This window comes from Columba livia, chromosome 7 (assembly GCF_036013475.1).
Source record: "Columba livia isolate bColLiv1 breed racing homer chromosome 7, bColLiv1.pat.W.v2, whole genome shotgun sequence".
In the NCBI taxonomy this organism is placed as follows: domain Eukaryota; kingdom Metazoa; phylum Chordata; class Aves; order Columbiformes; family Columbidae; genus Columba; species Columba livia.
In genome coordinates, this window is record NC_088608.1 from 34378920 (window position 1) to 34390650 (window position 11731).

Consider the following 11731-nt stretch of genomic DNA (forward strand, 5'->3'; position numbering starts at 1 on the left):
TCACTTTCTAGGTTTACAGTGTTGAGATTTAGTTTCCCCTAAATTACACAAAACTACATTCATATGTGAAATAGACACAAAGAACATTAGGTTGCAAACAAAAGCAAAATAACATCATTAAAGCTGTTTGTGCAAATAGAAAATACATCTAGGTCCCCGCTCCGCTACCAAATACATCTCAAATTAGTAGTGCACTTGACACAAATGCTACTAATCCAACTCTTTCCCATTTTTTGCCTTCCCTACAGCAAACCATCCTCCAAGTCTTCTAATTCCCACCATTTACATGTTCGAGCATCTGCACAAAATAGCAGCTTTCCTCTAAAAGGACCGTGCCAAAGACCTTTCCCTTCAGGTTTTTATATTACATCCTCGCTGCAACAGTCACCTGTTGTCTTCTCCAAGCTTTCTGCCCCAAAACAAAGGAGAAAGGACCCCGCACATTCAGTTAACAATCCTCGCATACACAAGGTTTAAAAATCTGCATATTTGGAAGGTACATCACCACAATTGTTCTCACGTAATGCTCTGCCTGTAGCTCTCCCGGCTACGCAAGGAAGAGAAGGGAACTATTGAGCTCAGCTCTTGCATCTGTACACGGCTGCATCTTTACACTTAAATACCAGCCTTGTTTCAAGCAAAGAGTTTAGGTTTTAAAATTCAAGTGACCATTTCAATGAACCTGTCAGCATTATTTAACAGTAATAAGAAATCCAACTTGTTCCCAAGCTTACTCAGCCTCACATTAATGGCCAACACACTTTGTGTTTCTAATTGATTACAGCAAATTTATAAACAGATTTAAGAAGGATTATAAAAACAAAATTCTCCTAGATCCAATCACTGCTCATAGAAAGCTTGAAAAGCTGGAAGAAGCAGCAAACAAAAAAGTTGAGGTTATTTTGTCTGCATCAAAAGCCACAGCTGAAACAGATTTAGAATGAGGTGAGTTGGACACAAGTCCTCCCTTGAGCTGAACTGGCAGCACGAGCTCAGCAGCAGGTACAGTCACCCAGCATGCACTGAGATGTCAATTATTAGAGCACCAGCCTAAAGCTAAAGCTAATTCAAGGCTTCCCTTTGACATAATCGAAGACTATTTTTTTTCCTAGCAGCATTAACCTATCTACCCTAAACATAAGATCTACATTGACAAAACACAGAAAATTTGACCTAAATAAAGCAATCTGTTAGCTTGCAATCAGAATTTCTATGCCACGCCTTGCAGACTAACACTTCAAGTCTGAATTACGTGTTTTAGGCAATTTCCATGGATGAAGCTCTAATACTATGTGTACAAGCCAATACGAGGCAAAAGAGGAAAGACATGGCATCAAAGACTTGAGAATGTGTTATGTTTTTATGGCAATGGCATTCTTTTATTACTGCTGTTTAGGCTTGTTTCATTCAGTTTCCTCAGTGCTAACTCACAAACCTTTAACTTGAAAAGTTTCATGAGATGTCCAGGATCTAAGCAATTGCCACATACCCAATCCCTAATTCTTGCCTTCAGAAGTTCTCTCTCCTGTCAGTAGGTGTGACCTTTGGACATTTTAATATTACTTTCACCACTAACCAAGGCATAGAAGACATTCTCAACCACCAATACATCTACTTGCTCTTGGTAGTTTTGGTACAGTAACCCAGGCTACCCTGACGACAGCCGTCCTACACGCCAGCACACCAAGAGAAGCATCTTTAAGTCAGAATTACCTCTTTCCTGCTGGGTGAAAATTATTTGCACAAGTTAGTGACTCCAGATGCTATTTCCATATCACCAAACCATCCTTTCAGGGCATTGTTTTCCATTTGGCCTTGCACAAACAAGCTTCTAGAAAGCCTGCAATTATTTTTACTGATGTGACTGATGGTGGACAGGAGAAATACATATGCATACCCATTTTTTCCTAGGCATAAACTGCTTATATTAAGTCTATTTATTCCCCAGCCAGTGCATAATTGCCATAAAACAGCTCATTTTCAGTGGTAATTCTCCACAAGGCCATCTGACAGTCCATTTATGGCAACTTCTATTTTTGTATATAAGGAAAAAAAAAGTTAGTGCCAATGCCTATGAAACTAGTGACAGTTCTCGGGAAATACTTAACTTTTCCTTATACATGCACTTCTTCTTTAAAAAGTATCTCTGAACTCACGCTCATACATACCTCACTAAGTAAAAATGGTCTGGGAACATTCAAATACGGTGCTCTCTTGCTGTCTGAAATCTCTAAGCTTTGTTTTGCTGTTTGTTTGGTTGGGGGCTGGTTTTCGTTTTTATTTGTTTGAGCTTTTTTCTCCACTTTTTTGTTAATCTTGGCCTCTAAGTTATAAGTGTCAGTCATGCATTCCATCATTTTTCTCATGGAAGCAGTTTTAAAATTTGGAGAGCAGGGATCTGTGCTTTCTCGCCAAAGCATTAACTGAGCACAAGGCTGAAATCCTGGAACAGATACTTACTTAATGCCATTACTTCTGACGGCTCTTGGTAATTTCCTAATTAAAACAAGTGTCTGAGAAATTCAGAGGCTCAAGTCTCATCCTACACAGTAGCAAGATAAGGTGAGTGTGGAATAATCTCAGGGTTTCAAATCAAAAGCCATCAGCGCAGCATATGAGTTATTTAACATGCATTAAGTTGTCTTAATGTCCTTTGAAAGCCTTTGAAAACTATTCAACTTAGAATTGTTCACTTGGAGAACTGATTGCAAGTATTTCTTCAGATATAAAGCAGCTATGGGAACAGCAACATACAAAATTTATACGATCATCCTCAAGACTGACTTGAAAATAATGTCCTAATGCTCTTAAAGAAGCAGCACTCCGCTGCTGCAATTGGTATTATCTGCTAGACTGGTAATGCTTCAGTATCAGAGAAAGGGAGGTTATAATTTAAAGGTTCTGCAGTTAATAATAGGGTTTTATGCTGTAAACAAGTCTCGAGTCTTGTCCCATGCTATTGACCTTCACACAAGTCAAACACACACCCTAAGAGTGCACCCTAAGATTTCTTCAGTTTTTCCTTTCCATTATCTAATTTTAAAAGGCAGGATGAAATGCTATCCAAACAGGCAAACTGAAAAACCGCTCTTAAGATAATCAATTCTCATAATCAATCATACTGTTAGAAGAGCCCCAAAACACTTTAGGAATCCTGATTAGTTGTACAAACCATGAAGGGAAAAAAAAAAAAAAAAAAAAATGAAAACCTGTGAAAATCCACATGATACAGGAATACGTAGAAGGTGGCTTTTTGAATTTGAGTCCTACTAAAAACATGCCTTGCAAATTTCTTCTGCAAGTCCCATGAAATGTAAAAACAAACTACCAGTTCTCATTTTTGCTACATATCAAGTAGCTTTTGTTCCATGTTCAAAAGATGAGAAAATCTAGTTTGACTTACATATCTCATTACCTCCATCTACTGGTAAGTGTTGCTATTTGGAAAAAAAAAAAAAAAAAAAAAAACAACAACACACACACAAAAAAATCCACACATCACACACAAAACAACCCACCAAACACACACCTCTAGTTCACATACTTGACCATTTAATTTTTTTTTTTTCTTTTCAGAAATATTCATAATGAAATATGTGAGAGGGGAGAATACATACTATTCAACTCAAAAAAACTGAGGGTACAGACCAGCTAATACATCTTATACCAGCATTTTCTGATGTCTAGAATTTATTTATCCACAACAGTATAGGAAATTTAACTTTGGATTGAAACTTAACAGCAGGAGTCAGCCACGCATATGTATTATCTGTTTACCGACTACAAGTCAATTTAAGAGGTCAATGTGATTTGACATCAGTCTTCACAGCCTTTACTGGTAACAATTAGACATGTTTCTCCCCACAAAGCATCACTTTTATCTCAGTTCCATTTTAAACAGGACAGCAACATCAGCCTTCAAAGTTCATAGAACATGCTTTCCATGGAGCAATCCATCTATGATTTATGTTACTGAAATTAGGAAATGTAGCATCTGGAATTAAAACATTCTGAGTAAACTGATGAACAAAATGCATATTAAATGAAACAAAGCAGGCTAACCTGCTAAGACTTCAGTACTAGAAATAACCAGCCAAGGCAGCTATTTGTCAGGACTGCCAGTTACATTTGTCAATTCTATCGCTGGTCACTGAAGTGACAATTTCACAGCCGTGACAACAAGAATAAGCCATTGCATATTGTTTGGTTGAGTTTGTGTGTGCTTGCTTGGTTGGGTTTTGTTTTTAAATAAATAGCAACCAAGTATCATTGTATTTATTTATTTATTCTGCTTAATTCAAAACCCAGGTTGGGTTGTAAACTGCCTTCCTTACAGTATTGGATGTTCCCACTCATGCCTGAACATGACAGTTAAAAGCAGCTAACAAGAAACTAAATAACCCACTCAAAGTAAGTCACGTAACTTTTTTAACACAAAATGAGACAGTCTATGAAATCTTGCTTCCCCTACGTTAATAATTCTTCTTAAATGTGACCTTCATATGTGGCTGGAAGCTCTCTTTATATTCAACTGTCCTCTTTGAGGTAATTAACTTATTTTAAGACATTAAAACTGTGTGTTCTAATGTCAGAAAAAAAATGCTTTCTTTTTTTTCTAGATGCTTCTAAGTAACTTATTCTGCTCCTCCTCATATGCAGCTCTCATAGTTATCAGTAACCAGAAGGGGGCAACAGTTCAAGTAATTTGTAGAAACAATGCCCCTTTTATCAATTGTCAAGCTATCTGACATGCTTATTCTTCCCAAGAAAATATCACCATTTTGTATCAAGGCTCCCCACTTGCAATATTACAAGGAATATTTCCATCTCCTTTCTACTTACAGATCCAAGAATTTCAGTGAGTGATGTGATCAGAAAACTTCTCTCAAGCAGTGAATTGATTCCCCCAGCACGGCAGCGCTGCTGTGACACTTCAGTCCCAGCACAGCAACTGTTCTGTACAAACACCACTGTTACCTTGGAAGAAACAATTGTTTTCATTATTTCATCCACTGAATTTAAGTTCAAACATGAGACCTTTTCTGAAACATTTCAGATTTATATATTGACCATACTGAGTTCCTAAATTAGACTGATCATAGCTGCTCCAGAACTAGATTATTTTTTCGTGGAACATGCTTAACTTTCACACTGAAGTCAAAATGACTATGTGCTTAAAACAGGGGAAATGCATTATCTTATCTCACAATAAATAAATCAAATTAGTTTTTCTTCGAAATTCTGAAAGCAAAACATGCTCTCATCCATCAATTTCAAGACACCACCGTTCCACAAAATTCTGTAACAGACCACTGCTAAGGTGATGCCTCTTCAAGAGTCTATGTTCAAAACACTGCAGTGGAGAACCATGGCAAAAAACATCCTCTTGCTGTCAAATAGTCTATTTCAATTTGGAGACCAGGAAAGAAATGTTACCATATTGGAAAACAGTTTCAAAATCTACACAAGAGCAAATTTGAATGCTATCAAAGCAAGTTTAACCTGGGACTCACCTGAGAGGTTTACTTTCCCCAACATGGATGCTAACAGTCTGCATTACTTGCATTTAAAAAAAAATAGGTTTTGCCTTTTTGAGCAAACCCATTAGTGGGATTCACTCACTGAATATTTCACTTACAATTCAAAGAAAAAAAAAATTATGAAGGATAATATGGAGTTTGAAATGGAACATACACACACTGGACATACTTGAAGGAAAGAATACTGTTTTATTTTAAAACTTGTGGTGATTGCTTTTAGCTTCTTCTCAATGCCTGGCACTGCTTCCACCTGAGAATGAACTTGTGCCTGTGAGGTTGCCCACACTTTGCTGTGTCTGATCAAAAAAAGAAGAAAAATAAGAATAAGAAAGAAAAAAAAAAAAAGAACCCTAGCTCGAGGTTCCACGCTGACATGCTGACATGCCTGCGCAGAACCGTTCTGGGTGCTGCCAGCTATGATAAAGCAGCACGTGAAGCAAAACAACATTGCTCAGGCAAAACCTGCAGACCAAGGAGAGATTGTTTTGACACCTGGAACTGTCACTTGCTCTAACCAGGTATCTGAGGGCATTCAGTAAGCGTGACTCACGCTTTCCTGGTAACAGCATGAGAAACATTTTGAACTTGGACTGACCTGGGTGTGAGGATGAAAGGACATGAAAGCTTGACATTTTGATACGGTATCAGAATCTTCAAGATTATAACCTAGTCTTCATGAGAGCTAAGCACTTACTCAATATTTTTCAGGCTTATTTCATTAAATTCCTCGCATTTTACAGATGCAATGAGTTTTAAAATCCAATAAAATTTTAAGGTATGCCACACAACACATATTTCACTTCATTATTGAGAAGATTTGCTCAGAATAAAAAAAAAAAAAATTCAGAACGGAAAAGTAGGCCATTTTTCTAGAACTCAATATTTTCAACTTAATTAGCACTGAAAAAAAGTAAAAAGTTTAAATCACAGAAACTTAAATGGAAAGAAATCACTGATTTCCTAATGCTGATGTAGATGCTCTGGTCCCAGTCTCATCTTTCCTTACTAATCTAGTAGGAAACTCCAAATACAAACTGCCCTTCTATAGCCTGGCATCACACCAGCTTATGAATACCAAGGGTTGGAACATGAAGTTTCACATTTTTTTCCAGTATGTCTGGATAAGCCACCCTTCATGGCCATTTAATTAGGCAGCTCTTTTAGGGAATAAAAGATCAAGAACCAAAAAGATCCAAGATCAAACCGCTCAGCTTTGCATTTGTCTGATGCCCCTCAGATGTTCTGCCAGAACTGCACTTCCTGTGCAGAAGATGCTTTAAGCAAACCATTTACACAGACTTAAAACTCAGAAGGCAGGGCAAGTGCCTATGCATAAAAAAAGCTTCTAGTTGAGCTTACCCTAAAAGAATAAATATGTAATTATTTTTACAGTCATTTTAATCATCTGCTGAACTATAAGTATTGATTTTTAGCATAACTGGCATCCCAGACACAGGTACAAGGAGTAGCTAACTCAATTCAAACAGTACTCAGTACCTTATTTATTGAGTTGCTCAACTTCGCAGCATGTGAATGAAAATAGAGAATATGCCACCCTTATTTACCTCCTCCTTTAGGCTTCTCCTGCAACCACCACTGGCTCAATAATAAAGTACACAGTTCTATAAATACTGTGTCAAATAGCAGTCTCAATAAATAGAGGCTTCCACTAATTTGAAAATATTCTTCATTCCTTTACCAGGATCTTATGTTGTTGTTCATTCATTAAAATGAAGTACTGACATTACTATCATCTTCTGGTGCTTCTGACAAAGAGACAGTTATCATTAATGTAAAATAGAAAACTATTAATAGTTAGCAATTCTTCTGATCATCACAAGGTATAAAATAAATACTTAGAAATTAACATCTCTAGTCAAGTTCACCATAAAAATATGAATTCATTTATCACAAATATCAGCATCTACAGTTTAGATCAGCTGTCATAATACCATCCTCAGTGGCTTTATATGCTCCCAGCTGGATCAGACACCTCACAGACACAGAGCTTGAAAAGGTCAGCAGGACCTGCCTGATCAAACACTATTGCTTTAAGTTTCTGACTAAATCCTGACTTCACCACTAAAAGTTCTCAGAGAAACCTTAAGTGCTATTTTTTAGTATTTTAAGCATGGACTTACTTACAGGTTCTTCAATACAGATTGTCCCTATAGCACATGCTTTTTTCCACCCAAAGAACACACTCTTAACACGTTGGAGGTTCACAATCAGAATATAGATGTATAAATCTCTTCACCTCCTGTATAGTATACCTACTCTTCTAAGTAGAGAAAACTTAACTATATTTAAAAGAGTATTGTACTTTCCATTAAGCCGTGTTTCCAATTAGATGACACACCATAAAATAGATGTTCAAGGCCTAGAGCCAATATAAAGGATTACGGGATTCCCAGCCCACGGATACCCATTAGCAAATGACATTCTTCAACACCATGTTTCTGGAAGATGATCTTAACCTCACTTGCCAAGTGTCTTCAGAGTTTCACTGCACTGATACCACAGGAAACTCACCTAAACATTCTTCTGCTTCCAGATACCACCAGAATTAGTAGTATTATAGTACCTTGTGTACAAACCAATTCTAACATATAAATGATTACTGTGAATTAACTTGCCATATCCCTATTTATAGGTCATACTTAAGGATACTGGAATGATAACACTCCACCAAGTTCAGCTGAAAATACATGCATTAGCCCTAGCGTTCACTTTCATGACCACATGATTACTTGACATCCTGACAGTGGTAAATATTCTTTAGGTAAAGACTCTCACACTAACATAGCTCTTCCCCATATAAGAGATGGCTCACAACAGAAATCAGTATTTCACGTTCGGAGATGATGAACAACATCAATGTCTTTTCTTCTGCACAGGTACAACCTACTAATCAAGAATGATCAGAAAAAAAAAAAAACAGCATGACCTTTCAGTTGCTAGTCTCCTTACAACAATAATATTAATATTGCTAAGCACAGTAGAAATAATCCTGCTACACCCATAAGCATGAAGTTTCATCTATATTCACACAAGCAGTACAATTTTTTTTAAACATAAAGCATGTTTATTAAAAACACTGACAAACCAGATTGTTCTTTCTCTCATTGAAGAGTGTTCTCTCTCTCATTTACCGCACAATTACCAGCAGACAAGCACTTTCAACTAATCACTGAAGTCCCCACAAAAATGAAACGCTCCAATTATTTTGAATAGCCTGAGCATTCAGAAGTTTATCAAAATATCTCTTTTCCATTTGAAAGCCAGGATGCTTTTAGCAGCTTGACAATATATTATTTTGATACAGCAGAGTCCATTAAAAACACAGTTGATTTGTAACCCTATTACTTATGTTTTAGGCCAAACATTAGGGCTGCCTCTGTTAAATCCTTTTCTAGCAGACATCTATCACCTATGTAACAGAAAATGGAAAAATGCCGCTCCATAAAACACATATTTCAGTTCCTATCAGCTAAACTTCTGAAAGATTAAAAAACAAAAATAACTTTAAAAAAACTGCTATCCTAAACCATGTTGCTGAACTTACACACAATCAAGAACTCCAGGCTGCAAGATATTCATGTAAGCAGGCTACAATGAACTACATGGACAAGAAGCTGATGAACAAAAGAAAATCTTACAGCTCCACACCTCAGGGACTTTCATAAAAGCTGATATTGGATAGCATCATGTAGCTGCACTAGCAAGCACAGAACATAATATCAGCATGTATTTATATTTACCAAGAGCCCAGCAAAGAACTGTTAACAACATTAGAGTGTCAATGGGTTTCATTTACTTTTTCTTTCTTGTGTTATTAATCATACACAACTAACATGTTGTTTTGACTGGTACCAAGCACAGCTGAGTTAATACTGTGCAGAAGTCAATTAGTGCTTACTGCCAATAGTAGAAAAATGTAACAGTTTGAGTTTTGGATTTATTTGATGTTTTTCTGTTACTCCCGCTGCAAAAACAGTTTCCACATTTTTGTCTTCACAGGAAGACGGCTTGAAGCAAAAGCATGAAATTTTGCTTATAACCAGTTTCCTCAGCAGACAGCAAGTGCTGCTTATGATAACTACCCAGGTATTAATTTCCACCAGTTGCTGCTGGGTTAACAACAATATGCAGGAGGCTTACAACTGATATGAACTCCTGGAAAAATAGGACTCCTTTATGTGGATACTCCTCAAAAAAAAAGTGAAACAGTGAAATCACAGCACACAGGCAGAGGAGTCCTGCCAACTGACTTCTTCATTTTGTCATTTTCTAACTAGCTAGTGACGAAGTATGAGGACATTAAACTTAGAGTGGCTTAGTCCATACAAGTAACATCAGTCACTCTTCACTGAAAATACTAAGACTCTGCTACTGACAGTTAACTTGCTAAACCTGACTTTTCAAAATATGCCTTTATGACAGAATCACTAGAATACGCAGAATTGAACTGGGGACACACACCAAAACAAGTATTTATTTTTTTTCTTCAAGTACTTCAGAAAAATTATTTTATTTGTACATAAACGTACTTTCAACACAGTACCTTTAGAGCATACAATTTTTAGCATTCCAGGTTAAATCAGACTAGGTAGATAGAGACCAAGAGTTTCAAATTCTTTTCAGTTCAGTCCCACAAGTGATCCAGCTGCCAGACTGTAACACTTAAATGAACAAGGATTATTTCTTTTTTTTCTTTTTTTCCCCCCTCCCCTCCAACAGATCAGAATTTGACTGCTCTTTTCCTTCAAAAGCAATAATGTCCAATTTGGGTAGCTTCTGTCAAGCACTGACAGACTACTTGGAGATGGGAAACCACACACAGAAAGGATCTGATATACATCTAAGGTCAGGGGAAGAAGTTGCTACCATTACAGCCATACCATGAATCAATACACTTTGCTTACAATGTTTTGTTACAGAATATTTTTACCCAAACCACTCTAATAATGCTCAGCTGACATTACCAGAGCCTGGCCTGAAGAGAAACAACCTATTTCATTACTCTGCCTAACTATGGACAACCAGTTATCACCACTGGAGAACTGACAGCATAAGTTGAAGAATTAAAATGAACAAGATTTTGGCTAGTTTACAGTTTGGAAATACATCACCATTATTAATATTTATCACAGTCATGTAAAGTACCAAAAATCAACATTCCCTACAACTCAAATTCTACTGCACCTTCTGGGTACAGGCTATACAAGATAACTCTAGTGAGGGTACCAAAAAAAAAAAAAGAAACAAAACAAGCTTTAAGTGGTGGGGATTTTACCATGTCAATTTCGCATTTTATCCACTCAGAAAAAAACAGCTCTTTTGAACCATTTCAGCAGATAGTGTATTTTCTCCTTTTCCCAAACTTTATCACAAAAAAAAATGTATTCAATAGGGTTCTGTAGCTCTTCACTATCACAGAAGTCTAACCATTTTCCAAGTGGTTTTCACGATGTGAGGAGGAGACTTCAACTGTCAATAAACTCCCCGCTGCTGGACAGTAAGGAAAGCAAAGGTAAGTGTGTCAACCAGAAAGCCTGAGATCCACAGACTACAAACAAATTAATGCTTTCATCATTTTATCAACCTGAAAGCATCGTGTTTTGAAGCCCGTTACAGATTCAGTATTCGATTTTGTTTGCCTCTACTTGCATTGAAAGCCTTTTTGTATACACAAGTCATGCTGAGGTGGTACTCAGAGTTTTGCTAAAGCTTTAAAAATAACTTCTTTGGCAATGAGATTCCTAACAGCACCAGGCAGTGAATCTCTATCTCACCAATGCATTCACTCCAAACATAAGCAAAATGAGCACTCTGGGATAATACAATTCAGTTTCAGATCCCTGAAACTTATCTATAGAGAGCTAACAGATACCAGAAAAAAAAAAAAAAAAAAAACAACCACTTCCAGTATATCTGCAATAAAAAATATAGTCTCTCAAAAGCTGTATTGTAATAGGAAGATAAGGAATCCATCTAATCTCTTTTACTCATACCATCTCCAAATCAGAATCATAGAAATAGAGCAGGTCATGAATTTTCTGTAAGGAGAATTATACAAGCCCATCAAATATTAAAAAGCACTGCAGATGTCTGCAGTCCTTTCTAAAAGCTTTTTTCAGACAAGCAAAGAGGACACATGAATTAATTAAATTAACTGTTTCCAAACATTC

At 36.8% G+C, this 11731-nt stretch overlaps 1 protein-coding gene across 6 annotated transcripts in view; it reads right to left on the reverse strand.

Annotated features, from left to right (window-relative positions):
• The window catches only part of AGAP1 (ArfGAP with GTPase domain, ankyrin repeat and PH domain 1), a 370539-nt gene that overhangs the window by 326456 nt on the left and 32352 nt on the right, over positions 1-11731 (reverse strand). The window lies entirely within an intron of this gene.